An 8,139-nucleotide genomic window follows, 5' to 3' on the forward strand; every position below is an offset into this window, starting at 1 on the left:
GTCCGAAAGACGTGCTGGTTAGGTGCATTGGCCATGCTAAATTCACCCTCAGTGTACCCGAGTAGGCGCCGGAGTGTGGCAACTGGGGGAATTTCACAGTAACTTCATTGCAATATTAACGTAAGCCTACTTGTGACATTGATAAATAAACTTTGAACTTATCCCTCTGTGAAAGGTTGGAGGTTGAAGTTGACAGGATTTCTAGAAGTGTCACTGTCACCTGCTTCGGCAGAACATATACTAAAATTGGAACAATACAGAGAAGGTTCGCATGGCCCCTCACTTTCATAGAATCCCTACAGTACAGAAGGAGGCCATTTGGCCCATCAAGTCTGCACCGACCACAATCCCACTCAGGCCCTATCCCCATGACCCCACATATTTACCCTAGCTAGTCCCCCTGATACTAAGGGGCAATTTAGCATGGCCAATCCACCTAACATGCACATCTTTGGACTGTGGAAGGAAACCGGAGCACCCGGAGGAAACCCACGCAGACACGGGGGAGAACATGCAAACTCCGCACACAGTAACCCAAGCCAGGAATCGAACCCAGGTTGCTGGTGCTGTGAGGCAGCAGTGCTAACCCCTGTGCAAGGATGACACGCAAATTCGTGAAGTGGTCCACATTTTGGGGTGGCACGGTGACACAGTGGTTAGCACTGCTGCCTCACAGCGCCAGGGATCCGGGTTCAATTATGACCTTGGGTGACTGTCTGTGCGGAGTTTGCACATTCTCCCCATGTCTGCATGGGTTTCCACTGGGTGCTCCAGTTTCCTCCCACAGTCCAATGATGTGCAGGTTAGGTGGATTGACCAGGCTAAATTGCCCCTTAGTGTCCAAAGATGTGCGGGTTAGAGGGATTAGTGGGGCAAATATGTGGGGTTACAGGGATAGGGCCTGGGCAGGATGCTCTATCGATGCAGACTCGATGGGCCAAATGGCTTCCTTCTATAATGTAGGGATTCTACGATTCTATTATTCTATGACGTAAAAAACTCAATTGCAACGATACTCACTCATACAAGCTGTCCAGCTCCAAGAAGACTTTTCCTGATTCATAGCAAAACTTGCTATTTTCAGAGTGTGTCCAGGTTGCTGTTTTTAAAATTTGTTCCCTTTGCATTCCTACATATTAAAGTAAAGTTTATTTATTAGTCACAAGTAGTCTTACATTAACACTGCAATGAAGTTACTGTGAAATTCCCCTAGTTGCCACACTCCGGCGCCTGTTCGGGTACACTGAGGGAGAATTTAGCATGGCCAATGGACCTAACCAGCACGTCTTTTGGACTCTGGAAGGAAACCGGAGCACCCGGAGGAAACCCACGCAGATATGGGGAGAACGTGCAGACTCCACACGGATAGTGACCCAAGCCAGGAATCGAACCCGGGTCCCTGACTCTGTGAGGCAGCAGTGCTAACCACTGTGCCACTATTATTGAGTGGAACTTCCAGGAAAAAGTAAAATGAATTTCTTTTCCTATGAAACATTTTGGGCTTTAGAACTTTTCCATTTCTGCTGAGGTAATTTTGACAAAACAAATTAAGTTATTTTATTCAAGTGGTTTTTATTTGGCATATTACATGTGACAGGAAAATATGATTTTGGTGCTGTTTGATTCTTTATAATTGTGCTATAAATGGTTCTACATCTGTGTTTATCTTTCCTTTTACTTGAGAAAGCGCTCATAGCATTCTGGAGAAAAAAACAAAACAAAATACTCAGCAAGATTTGGTACAAAAGTTACAAATTTAAAACTAAAAAATACATTTCCAGGAACCTTTCCAAAAGTACTTTACAAAATTCTCCAAATACTGAACATGTGTTCTTATTGATCATCTTCTGAGAAACAGAGGTCATAGTAAAATCCAGCAAGCAAATTGTCACAAGGATAATTGTCATACGCAGGCTGTGCTGCTTCTGCAAAGAGGCAGATTTCAGATCTTGGGACGTGCAAGTCAGCTTATGAATACTGTCATCTGGCCACGTTGACAAGAAAATGCTGAAAAAGCTTTAAGTGTGACAGAGGCAGCAAATTCTCTCCACAGCTAATGACAACAGACAGAGCAATCCGGCTCAGTGGGTCTGGGCACAACTCAGATAGGCACAGGAAGAGTTTATCATATAAGCTGTCAGCAATTGAGGTGCACCATAGTCCAGGACAAAGCTGGACATCTGGAGAGCAGCGCAACAGTGATCCGACACATGCCAACAAACAGGAAGGGTGTCACTCTCAATTCTCCAACAGGGTCTAATCTAACTGACTCACTGATGCCTGAACCGTGAAGTGACAGTCTTGGTTCAACAATTAGCAGCAGCCTTTAGTCACAGCTTGACCCACCCTCGCAGATGGAAAGTTCACATGGAAACGAGTCAATAAATATGGACATGAAGAGGATAGTTAGAGGTCGGTCTACCTCAGCGGACTTTGTGATTTTAATTTAGTCAGGAGGATCGATCGGCTGGAAGTTGGAAGGTGCCTCTTTTTTCTAACACGCAGCTTTGTGTGTGCATTCTTGCCAGTTATTGATTCTGAGTGTGGAGTCAATGATGAATGCCGATTAGCCAGCTTATGTTTCTTGGATAACCTGATCAGGATTTCGGAAATATAAGACCATAAGACCATAAGACATAGGAGCGGAAGTAAGGCCATTCGGCCCATCGAGTCCACTCCACCATTCAATCATGGTTGATTTCAACTCCATTTACCCGCTCTCTCCCCATAGCCCTTAATTCCTCGAGAAATCAAGAATTTATCAATTTCTGTCTTGAAGACGCTCAACGTCTCGGCCTCCACAGCCCTCTGTGGCAATGAATTCCACAGACCCACCACTCTCTGGCTGAAGAAATTTCTCCTCATCTCTGTTCTAAAGTGACTCCCTTTTATTCTAAGGCTGTGTCCTAGTCTCCCCTGTTAATGGAAACAACTTCCCTACGTCCATCCTATCTAAGCCGTTCATTATCTTGTAAGTTTCTATCAGATCTCCCCTCAACCTCCTAAACTCCAATGAATATAATCCCACGATCCTCAGACGTTCATCGTATGTCAGGCCTACCATTCCTGGGATCATCCGTGTGAATCTCCGCTGGACCCGCTCCAGTGCCAGTATGTCCTTCCTGAGGTGTGGGGCCCAAAATTGCTCACAGTACTCCAAATGGGGCCTAACCAGTGCTTTATAAAGCCTCAGAAGTACATCCCTGCTTTTGTATTCCAAGCCTCTTGAGATAAATGACAACATTACATTTGCTTTCTTAATTACGGACTCAACCTGCAAGTTTACCTTTAGAGAATCCTGGACTAGGACTCCCAAGTCCCTTTGCACTTTAGCATTATGAATTTTGTCACCGTTTAGAAAATAGTCCATGCCTCTATTCTTTTTTCCAAAGTGTACGACCTCGCACTTGCCCACGTTGAATTTCATCAGCCACTTCTTGGCTGATGAAATTCCAGCAAACAGACCATATTAGTCAAATATTGCATCCAAACAGAGACACTTTTCAGTTGGTTGTCTAGATACTCAAGAGGTAATTTTTGGGCTTGCTTCTACACAGGCAGTGAATGTATTGACCAGTTTAAGACTGCAATAAACTACAAAGGGTTGTGAACGAAGCCCAGTCCATCACGCAATCCCATCCATTGACTCTGTCTACACTTCCCGCTGCCTCGGGAAAGCAGCCAGCATAATTAAGGACCCCACGCACCCCGGACATTCTCTCTTCCATCTTCTTCCATCGGGAAAAGATACAAAAGTCTGAGGTCACGTACCAACCAACTCAAGAACAGCTTCTTCCCTGCCGCCATCAGACTTTTGAATGGAAAGTTACAAGTTTTTTAAAGTTTAAGTATTAGTGTCACAAGTAGGCTTACAATGAAGTTACTGTGAAAATCTAGTCGCCACACTCCAGTGCCTATTCAGGTACACTAAGGACGAATTTAGCATGGCCAATACCCTAATCTGCACATCTTTGGACTGTGGGAGGAAACCAGAGCACCCGGAGGAAACCCGCGCAGACACAGGGAGAATGTGCAAACTCCATACACAGTGACCCAAGCTGGGAATTGAACCTGGGTCCCTGGCTCTGTGAGGCAGCAGTGCGAACCACTGTGCCTACCTTATATTACATTGATCTTTCTCTACACCCTAGCTATGCCTGTAACACTACATTCTGGACTCTCTCCTTTCCTTCTCCCCAAAGTACTCTATGAACGGTATGCTTTGTCAGTATAGTGCACAAGAAACAATACTTTTCACTGTATCTAAATAAATGTGACAATAATAAATCAAATCAATATTGTGGCCAATATAACACCATCTTGTCTTCTACGTATCGTTTACCATGTTGTGTTGCTTATCCATAAGGGTACGTTGCTATGACCAGCTTTTACACAATGTCAAGGCTCAACACTCTCACTTTTGCCTCATTGGTCGTAAGGCTCACATGGCTAAGGAGAATGTTGCCATTCCATGTTGTCTTTGTCGCTTCATGGTATGTTCCACGCTGGTTGAGATTGCTCTAGCAGTGTCCAACCCCGGGGTGTTGCCTGAGATATTCATAACAAAGGAATTGGTAATAGTCAATCAAATGGGGTACTGGTGGCTGATTTGTGAGATGCGTACAGTCTAGTTTCAGATTTTGTCCTGAGGCGTAACCTTAGCAATAGGTGAAGAGATATTGAACAGAATTTGCCGTGTGGAAAATTTTATTCAGTGCATTATGGATGAAGCAGATGAGGATACAATGCTTTGGGGAGAATGTGACATTGGCATTAGTTAAGGATTGCTTTAGCAAACAGCCAGCATAGACACAATGGACCAAATGACCTCCTTCTACTGTGAAACTTCCAGAATTTTAAGCTTGCTCAAAGTTGTGAGGCTCCATCAACACTCTAGAAACATGAAACTTTATAATGGAGGTGCTAAGCTTCATGGTTGATTTGTCAAATTGTCAAGCAGAGGCAAATGCCCTAAGTGAGAATCTCCACATCACTGCTCCAATCTATGTTATGTTGTTAGGATGACGTAGTTTCACTATCTTCTGAAGATTGGCAACCACGCTCTATATTGTGAGATATTTACAGTTATGTGAACATTCCCTCACACCAGTTTCTCCCCAGGCTGCTTTCCCTGGACTCTCAGATCACATCCTTCTATGACATCACAGACAATCACCATTAACCCTTTATAGGACTTGGTCTCACTTACTTCATTATACTACAACATTTACATTATTATATATATATATATATAAATAGAATCCCCACAGTGCAGAAGGAGGCCATTCAGTCTGTCAAGTCTGCACCAATTCTCTGACAGAGCATTTTACCCAGGCCCATCCCCCTGCCCTGTCTCTCTAACCCCACTAATCCCGCTAATCCCCCGACCAACACACCTTGGGACACTGAGGGGCAATTAATTTAGCGTGATCAATCCATCTAACCTGTACATCTTTGGCTATCTGGTAAGAATATAATTTCTCTTAACTTCCTTACAGTCCAAAGATGTGCGGATTAGGTGGATTGGCCATGCTAAATTGCCCCTTCATGTCAGGGGGACGAGGTCGGGTAAATGCATGGGGTTGTGGGGATAGGGCCTGGGTGGGATTTTGGTCGGTGCAGACTCAATGGGCCGAATGGCTTCCTTCTACACTGTAAGGATACTATAATTCCTTTCACCTTCTCAAGGCCATTTATGGGCAACAACTACTGGTTTTCTCAGCAACATCCACGTCCCGTGAAAGTATATGAAAAAAGTGAACTGAAAGCGCAGTCATTTAACAAAGAGACATTTCCCCTTTTACTTAGGAATAAATGCTTAATTTTAAGGAATACAAGTTTAACAAATCAGGATAAGTCAAGTTCCATAACCTGCAGAGTTATGGACCAAATGCTGGAGAGTTTAAGTTTATTTATTTGTGTCACAAGTAGGCTTACATTAACACTGCGATAAAGTTACTGTGAAAATCCCCTAGTTGCCACACTCCGGCGCCTGTTTGGGTACACTGAGGGAGAATTTAGCACGGCCAATGCACCTAACCAGCACATCTTTCGGAATGTGGGAGGAACCTGGAGCATCTGGAGGAAACCCACACAGACTCGGGAAGAATGTACAGACTGCACACAGACTGGGCAGCACGATAGCACAGTTGTTAACATTGCTGCCTCACAGAATCAGGGACCCAGGTTTGATTCCCGGCCTTGGGTCACTGTCTGTGTGGAGTCTGTGCGTTCTCCCCGTGTCTGTGTGGGTTTCCTCTGGGTGCTCCGGTTTCCTTCCACAGTCCGAAAGACGTGCTGGTTAGGTGCTTTGGCCATGCTAAATTCTCCCTCAGTGTACCCGAACAGGCGCCAGAGTGTGGCGACTAGGGGATTTTCACAGTAACTTCATTGCAGTGTTAATGTAAGCCTACTTGTGGCTAATAAATAAACTTGACTTTAACAGTGACCCAAGCCAGGAATCGAACTGGGATCCCTGGTGCTGTGAGGCAGTAGTGAATCATAGGATTTTTACAGTGCAGAAGGAGGCCATTTGGCCCATCAAGCCTGCACTGACAACAATCTCACCCCTGCCCTATCCCCATAACACCCTGTATTTACCCTGCAAATACCCCTCACACTAAGGGAGAATTTAGCATGGCCAATCAACCTAACCTGCACACCTTTGGACTGTGGGAGGAAACCGGAGCACCCGGAGGAAACCCACGCAGACACGGGGAGAACATTCAAACTCCACACAGACAGTGACCAACAGTGGTAACCACTGTGCCACCGTGGGCATTCGGCATCCTTCGGGCTATTCTGTTTCCTCAATCATGTCAGTGTAACCGAAGAAGCTGCTTAGGTGCATGGAACAAAGGGGTGACGGACACTCTTACCACTCTGAATGTTTACATGGGAATGAAACACCCGAAATGGGACTTATTTCTCCCTTGTCACCAGATCACTATTAGATATATGTGAACGTTTGCCCTTTAAATCGCCATTGAAAACACAAACCTCTGAAGAGAATGACTTGACCATTTCCACCATGTTTTTTTTCACTGACACAAGTTTTGATGCTCAAGGTTCCTTCATTGAGCAGCTGTTAATCTAACAGATACATATAAAAGGAGCCACTTCCTGCCTTCACGAATCATCAGTGCTGAAAACAGTTTCTGCTTTAGAGATTGAATTGGCACTGCCCTACGGACGGTTGCGGGGGGAGGGGGTGGCGGTGTGGGGGTGGCGGTGTGGGGGGGAGGGGGTGGCGGTGCGGGGGGGAGGGGGTGGCGGTGTGGGGGGGAGGGGGTGGCGGGGTTGGGGGGGAGGGGGAGGGGGGGAGGGGTGGCGGTGTGAGGGGGAGCGTCTCTAAACAAGCTTGATGCTTTACATACTAAGTTGTTTCTTATTAATATGAATGAGGATATTTCAGCGCGCAGTAAAGGAAAAGCTGGAGGCAGCTGATGTTTCCAGTGTTTGGATAAAGGGCAGCAGAACGATTACTGAACAAAGGGTGAGAAAGCAGTCCACTTCACGTCGGCTCTTTGCTATTCCGTTGGGAGTTAGGAACTGGGTGGTAACACTTTTCGGGAGAAAATCTATTTCCTGTCTGCTATTTATAGTCTGTTGTTATCAATGCAAGTCTTCCCTCAGTGTATCTGGAAAGCAGTTATTTTTCCAAACTCGTCAAAGAGGGCAGAGAAAAATCAAAGTGTCCTTTCAGCCAACCTAATGATGGACCATGAGAAAGGGCACAGAAGGAGCAGCAGTGTGTGTGTGGCACTGTCAGCACGCTTTAATTGAAACAGAAGGAAAACAATTTTAGGTTGCGATAGATATACTTCCCATTTAAAAGGAGATGCCATTTATGATAAAGGGAGTATTTCACTTCTTTTCATCCAAGGTTGGCATAAAAAAACCCTTGTAGTAGTGTGAGTTCCAAAACTCACTCTATAGACAACTCCAACATGCTGTGTTTTCACTCCAACTCCTGAAGGGCAGTTCCTAATCCACCAGCTGAACATTTCCTTTGCTTCTTCTCCAGTGATGTTTTCAGGCTCAGAAGGAAGTGTCTGAGGGTCGGTTATACAGTATGTATGAAATTGTTACGGGCATGGAATGGGTAACACTATAAAGCTAAATTGTGGACCAGGACAA

At 45.2% G+C, this 8,139-nt stretch overlaps 1 pseudogene; it reads left to right on the plus strand.

Annotated features, from left to right (window-relative positions):
- Positions 1 to 218: 218 nt before the first annotated feature.
- Positions 219 to 634, plus strand: LOC144511606 (U6 spliceosomal RNA; annotated as a pseudogene).
- The last annotated feature ends 7,505 nt before the right edge of the window (positions 635 to 8,139 follow it).

Source organism: Mustelus asterias, chromosome 24, assembly GCF_964213995.1.
Source record: "Mustelus asterias chromosome 24, sMusAst1.hap1.1, whole genome shotgun sequence".
Taxonomy (NCBI): domain Eukaryota; kingdom Metazoa; phylum Chordata; class Chondrichthyes; order Carcharhiniformes; family Triakidae; genus Mustelus; species Mustelus asterias.